Raw genomic sequence first — 7,336 nt, forward strand, 5'->3', positions numbered from 1 at the left:
TAAATAAATGCAAGTGATAAAATTTGAATACATTTAACTGGAATACATTTACTTTAATAATAAATACTATGAAATTAAGTGTCAACATTTTTTTTTATTTTTAATAGTGTACTTCTTTTTCACAAAGGTATGCAAGACAACAGATTATAAACAGTAAACTATTGTTTCCTGTGCAGTCAGTACAGAGTGAGAAAAGGAAATTGTCTCTGTTCACATTTAAACAAACACCAATTTTTCTCTAAGAGCAAGAATGTAAGCAGACATACACCCAAGCTTAAATAAACCCAAGCCTATTCCCGGGGAGAGAATCACTCTAAATTGTAGAAGATAGTCCTGTTCTGTATTCCAAATACAGTTACTTTCGTTTGAGTAGCTGAAAACTAAAAATCCATTTTATTTTCTGGCCAGGAGGTAAGTCTGTCATGTTTAAAGGCCTGGTGGATGCATTAAGGAGCTAGGCAGGCATTGCAGAGATAGAACCGTATTACAGGCTGGAAAACTACAGTAGGTACTGTATTTGTCACCTGGTAACTTGTCATTCAGCAAAAACTGAAGTAAGGCTCATATCAGCTACCTTTTTTCTTATTATTTGAAAACATTCTAAAGTTAAGTGAGGTGTGTTTGCTTTTGCATGCGTAGAATTGGTATAAAGTGTCAGGGTTGTGTACAAATGAAAAAAAGTCCCCCTTTCAGTTAATTTTAGTTGAATTGGAACCAAATTGGCCACACCACACACACACACACACACACACACACACACACACACACACACACACATATATATATATATATATATATATATATATATATATATATATATATATATATATATATATATATATACAGTATTGTTCAAAATAATAGCAGTACAATGTGACTAACCAGAATAATCAAGGTTTTTAGTATATTTTTTATTGCTACGTGGCAAACAAGTTACCAGTAGGTTCAGTAGATTGTCAGAAAACAAACAAGACCCAGCATTCATGATATGCACGCTCTTAAGGCTGTGCAATTGGGCAATTAGTTGAAAGGGGTGTGTTCAAAAAAATAGCAGTGTCTACCTTTGACTGTACAAACTCAAAACTATTTTGTACAAACATTTTTTTTTTCTGGGATTTAGCAATCCTGTGAATCACTAAACTAATATTTAGTTGTATGACCACAGTTTTTTAAAACTGCTTGACATCTGTGTGGCATGGAGTCAACCAACTTGTGGCACCTCTCAGCTGTTATTCCACTCCATGATTCTTTAACAACATTCCACAATTCATTCACATTTCTTGGTTTTGCTTCAGAAACAGCATTTTTGATATCACCCCACAAGTTCTCAATTGGATTAAGGTCTGGAGATTGGGCTGGCCACTCCATAACATTAATTTGTTGGTTTGGAACCAAGACTTTGCCCGTTTACTAGTGTGTTTTGGGTCATTGTCTTGTTGAAACAACCATTTCAAGGGCATGTCCTCTTCAGCATAGGGCAACATGACCTCTTCAAGTATTTTAACATATGCAAACTGATCCATGATCCCTGGTATGCGATAAATAGGCCCAACACCATAGTAGGAGAAACATGCCCATATCATGATGCTTGCACCTCCATGCTTCACTGTCTTCACTGTGTACTGTGGCTTGAATTCAGAGTTTGGGGGTCGTCTCACAAACTGCCTGTGGCCCTTGGACCCAAAAAGAACAATTTTACTCTCATCAGTCCACAAAATGTTCCTCCATTTCTCTTTAGGCCAGTTGATGTGTTCTTTGGCAAATTGTAACCTCTTCTGCACATGCCTTTTTTTTAACAGAGGGACTTTGCGGGGGATTCTTGAAAATAGATTAGCTTCACACAGACGTCTTCTAACTGTCACAGTACTTACAGGTAACTCCAGACTGTCTTTGATCATCCTGGAGGTGATCATTGGCTGAGCCTTTGCCATTCTGGTTATTCTTCTATACATTTTGATGGTTGTCTTTCGTTTTCTTCCACGTCTCTCTGGTTTTGCTCTCCATTTTAAGGCATTGGAGATCATTTTAGCTGAACAGCCTATCATTTTTTGCACCTCTTTATAGGTTTTCCCCTCTCTAATCAACTTTTTAATCAAAGTACGCTGTTCTTCTGAACAATGTCTTGAACGACCCATTTTCCTCAGCTTTCAAATGCATGTTCAACAAGTGTTGGCTTCATCCTTAAATAGGGGCCACCTGATTCACACCTGTTTCTTCACAAAATTGATGACCTCAGTGATTGAATGCCACACTGCTATTTTTTTGAACACACCCCTTTCAACTAATTCAACTAATTGCCCAATTGCACAGACTTAAGAGCGTGCATATCATGAATGCTGGGTCTCATTTGTTTTCTGAGAATCTACTGAACCTACTGGTAACTTGTTTGCCACGTAGCAATAAAAAATATACGAAAAACCTTGATTATTCTGGTTAGTCACATTGTACTGCTATTATTTTGAACAATACTGTGTATATATATATATAAACACAAAAGTTAATTTAATTAATATGAAATGCAAAAGCTGTCCATCTAGCCATCTTTCTATCCACTCATCCATCCATTCATCCATCTTTATGTCATCCATCTTAACCATCAATACATCTTTCCATCCATCCAACTATACATCCTTCATTCCATCCATCTATACATCTTTCCATCCATCCATCCATCCATCCATCATTTTCTTTCAATATAAGAAATGAAACACGAGTAATAAATTCTGGGAAATATTTATTAAATACAATACAATAAGCTATCCATCAATCCATCAACATCCATCCTCTGCATACTGCTTTCTAGCTCAATTCAAATTTTGTTTAGAATTTTTTAATTAATTAAAACTTTCAAGGTGTTCTCACTTCAAAATTAAATGATGCACAACCTTAGTATACAAAGGTGTTCGGACGGAGAGCCCTATTCCTCAGAAGCTTGTGCACATGACACCATTACTTCACCATACATACTATAAGGAATCCATTTTGCCATTTACTATAATGCCATAACATCCCCCTTGAAATATTTAAACTCTCCCAGCACAGGATGACACCATTCAGTCAGCAACAAGGAATGAAATTCCCCCATAAAAACAGAAGGCAAGAATTGTGAGTGAAGTGGTATCAAACTTTCCCTTGCTTGAGTTTGTCAAGATACAAAGCGCATGAAATATGGTTTATATACCCATGCCATACTGTAGATTAAGCAAGCAAGTATATCCTCCTGAGACCTAGCCCATTGACTTATGTCCACTGTAGTGGACATTTGAGTTTCATCCCTCTCCTTGGAATCTTTTGTGCAAGTCTCTTAATTCCTGCTGTACTGTACAGAGGACATCCTGGGCTTTTCAGTGATATGTTATTTGATTGGCTGGGAGGCCGGGAACCCCCTCAATCTTTCAATCCAAAATGGACGGCATAGGAACAAGCACATTTTATGGAAAGATAAAAGGTGAGTAAAATATTGTTTGTCTATGGTTTTGTTACTATGATAATCATATATTTTCTTGTTCATTAAGGTGTTAGGAATCATATATTTAGTTCTGATAGCAAATACATTATTTATCTTTTCAAAAATTTGCCATTTTATGAATGTCAATTATAGTGGACATCAGGACTATCTTCATGTAAATAATGACTCCACATTGTTATAGGAAACAGAACTGAAGCAGAAAGAATTCTTTACAAAATAGTCGAGGGAGATTCAGATTTAGAGTTGTCAGATGACGAGAGAGATGAGGATGAGTTTCAACCAGTGAGAGAAGACAGTGATGAAGAATACTGTCAATAAAGTGCATACTGTAAATTATGTTCATAGTTCTGCCTATAGTGTACAAACACTTTTACATAGCCCATCTGTATAGTATGTTCATAGTACACCTATCTGTATATCGTGCTTATAGTATTTAATATCTGTTATTATTTATTATTTATAATTTATTATTCTTTTTTTCCTTCATATCAGATTTGCACCTGTGTTACCTGGGCTTCCTGTGTGTCAAGATGACCCTACAACACGTGCAGACTGGAGTCCAGTTGAATATTTTTCACAGTACATTGACAACAAGGTCTTTGAAGATTTGGCAACATACACAAATCAAAGATAGCTGCAAAGCAAAGGAGTGTGTATGAACACTTCGCCTCAAAAAATTTAAGTCTTTGGCATTTCAGTTCACAAGGCCAGCCTTGGCTATCCCAGAATTAAAATGTTTTGGGCCAAAAGAACTAAAGTGCCAGTCATAAGTAGCAAAATGTCTAGGGATAGATTCTTCAGGATAAGAAACTCCCTCAAGATTGTCATTGACCTGGCTATAACAGAGGAAACAAAGATTTTACCCTATAATAAAAGGATACGGACATAACAAAGTGTTAAGCTTTAATAGTAAAGATATACTTGCAAAATGTAAGGAAAAGGATTCAAGAATGATAAATGTGTCTATTGTATAATCAAAATGTCTGTATTCTTGGATAATAGTCAATTTACAGCCCAAAATGTATGAATTCTTAGTTAAAAAACTTTATAATCTGCTAAAGTTTGTATCTACCAAATGTGTTTGTTTTCGTACTCAAATGATCCTGTTGTCCACTACAGTGGACATGCTGTAAAACAAAAATAAAAAATAAAAATAAAAATGTCTAAATTGTAGGATGTTTTTTTAACCCTAAACAGGTATGGAATCACAAAAAAATATTATTAGGAAAAAAAATATTTTCCTTGGTTCTCAGGAGGATATAGAAAGGAAAAGCGGAAAAAGACGCAGTGAATTAACTGACAGACAGATGTTGAATGGCACTAGGGCAGGGAAGCATGCAGGGAGCAGGCCTCTGATGATTGCAGCGGGTTCTCAAGGGACTTCCTTTCCGTTCTCTTTTGTGAAAAACACACGCTGCTTTTCACACCAACAATCAAGACAACCTGACTGTTATTGTGAATGTGTGTATTGGTCTGTGTGTTGGTATGTGAGTGTATATGAATGTGTTTGAGTGCCTGCAAGGGAGAGAAAGAACAGGATATAATTTCACACTCTGTGCCTCAATAACAGGCCATCAGGACGAACATTGATAGACACAGAGAATCTTTATTTCTGCCAGCGCTCACACCAGTCTGAGTCTGAAGCTGTCCTCTAAATTACAGATTATCTTCAAGAATCAACCCAACTCCCCAATTTGGCTCAGTCTTTTCTTTTTATAGAATAAGACTTTGATAAAGATCTTTGTCAAATACTTGAACACCGTAATGAATTCTCTCAGACTAATGCACATAAAATTTTCACAACCATTATTTGTCCAAACTTCACACCCAAATGCCATATGAGAGTAAATGGCTTTGGCAGTCTCCAGTTGGCCAGTATATGTATGTATGTATATATTAGGGCGATAAATAGATTTTATCGATTAACTTGAATTTGACGTTAAGGGCGATTTGTTTTTAATGAAAATCGGTTTTCTCTTTAACTTCCCCCACCGGCTCTCCCCTTAGGCTTCCATAGTTCAGAGTGGGCTCGCCCTCCCCCCCGCTTTCCTTACAGCCGCACACAGACAACATGGCAGTTAACAGCGCAGAGCTCGAAAGGCACCGTTTCATCCGTTATTGTGAGGGGAATATATATATAATATATATATACAAAGGGTAGCATACATGGCCAATTTGGAACATATTGATGGCCTGTAAGTATTCTCAACTCATCAGCCACTGTCCAGTGTTTAATTTGGGTTTCATTTCTAAGCTGTTTGTGTAGTGAAATCAGAACAGTTTTCATCTGAATTTCTGCTGATTGTGACATTCATGTACGACAAAGAAATAAAGTGTTTTAAAGAACACAAAGCGGACAATCTGTTATCAAGCTTTGATACTCACATAACAAACAGTGCCTCAGACTGACTGAACCCTATTTCACAAATGACCCTGACTTCATGACTGCAATTTCTCTCTGACCCACTGATCTGCTTGTTTCCGCCCTGATATTTGGAAGAAAAAATCTAATAAAAATGTGGCTTGGTGCCCAGTCACAACAAACCCCTTTAGTAAAAAAAAAAAAAAAAAAATTGAAAGTGAACTGCCATTCAGCCAAGTATGGTGACCCATACTCAGAATTTGTGCTCTGCATTTAACCCATCCAAAGTGCACACACACAGAGCAGTGAACACACACACACACACTGTGAATACACACCCGGAGCAGTGGGCAGCCATTTATGCTGCAGCGCCTGAGGAGTTCGATGCCTTGCTCAAGGAACCTAAGTCGTGGTATTGAAGGTGGAGAGAGCACTGTATATGCATTCCCCCCACCCACAATTCCTGCCGGCCCGAGACTTGAACTCACAACCTTTTGATTGGGAGTCCAACTCTCTAACCATTAGGCCACGACTTCCCCTTGTTTATAACTGAACGGGCATTATCACTAATAGCTTTCTTAAAATTAAGGCTTTGTTGCAACTGGTTTCTGGTCTTATGCAATATTAAACAAATACGTTTTAAATGAACTTGCTTGTTGAATTTATGGCTGTAATGTAATGGATTGTCACGTAAGCAATAATGCCTCAACACACACAGAAAAACAAACACGAGTTTAATTACCTTCTTGTAAATTAAGAGTACATTTTAGGATTGTGTACACAATAAACCCCTAATCAAGACTTTAACAATAAAGTTAGGCAAGTAAATATTATAAGTAGAAGACTGTTATTTTGAAACAAGGAACAGAAAATGAACACATATTCAATTAGTGTAAAACATCTTGTTGTTTGCTCCTGATATGTACATATAATAATCAGACCCAATAATGGTAACTTCACTTTAAATTACACAATTGCAGGATTCCGAATGTGATATGCATCCTGAGCTGTATATTAATAGCTTCATTAAATAACAAGCGTCAATATGCAAGTACCTAGCTGATGTGAAAAAAATTATAATAATAAATAAGCAACAGCACACAACCCCATTAGCATCTTGTAAGATTTCTACTGCTACAGTATAACCTTTGATTGTAAATGTTACACATACAAAGTTGTGTAAAAAAAAAAAAAAAAAAAAAATGTGTTCATGGGTCAACACAACGGCAGGTAAAAATACACTAACTACATTACTTGTACAGGTTGATAGGCAATTTGTACTTTATACTGGTAAGATGTTTCTTGAGGTTCACTTATAATGTAAAAAAAAAAGTTTATTGCACAAAAAGTCATGTTTGAAAAAAAAAGGGGGTTCTTTTGATTGGTTTTTGGTTATTACAATAATAAAGATAGAACAGTACTTTCCAATCTATGTTCCAATCTATGAAGGTGCTGTTTTAAATAAAAATCAAACCACTTACTCAAAGCATTCATTTTAAATACTG

At 36.2% G+C, this 7,336-nt stretch overlaps 1 long non-coding RNA gene across 1 annotated transcript; it reads left to right on the forward strand.

Moving 5' to 3' along the window:
* Nucleotides 1–3,217: 3,217 nt before the first annotated feature.
* On the forward strand, nucleotides 3,218–4,629 carry LOC127935529 (uncharacterized). The gene is made up of 2 exons (XR_008148106.1): nucleotides 3,218–3,448; nucleotides 3,962–4,629. It is a non-coding gene; the product is annotated as an uncharacterized LOC127935529 (long non-coding RNA).
* The last annotated feature ends 2,707 nt before the right edge of the window (nucleotides 4,630–7,336 follow it).

Source organism: Carassius gibelio, chromosome A19 (assembly GCF_023724105.1).
Source record: "Carassius gibelio isolate Cgi1373 ecotype wild population from Czech Republic chromosome A19, carGib1.2-hapl.c, whole genome shotgun sequence".
Taxonomy (NCBI): Eukaryota; Metazoa; Chordata; class Actinopteri; order Cypriniformes; family Cyprinidae; genus Carassius; species Carassius gibelio.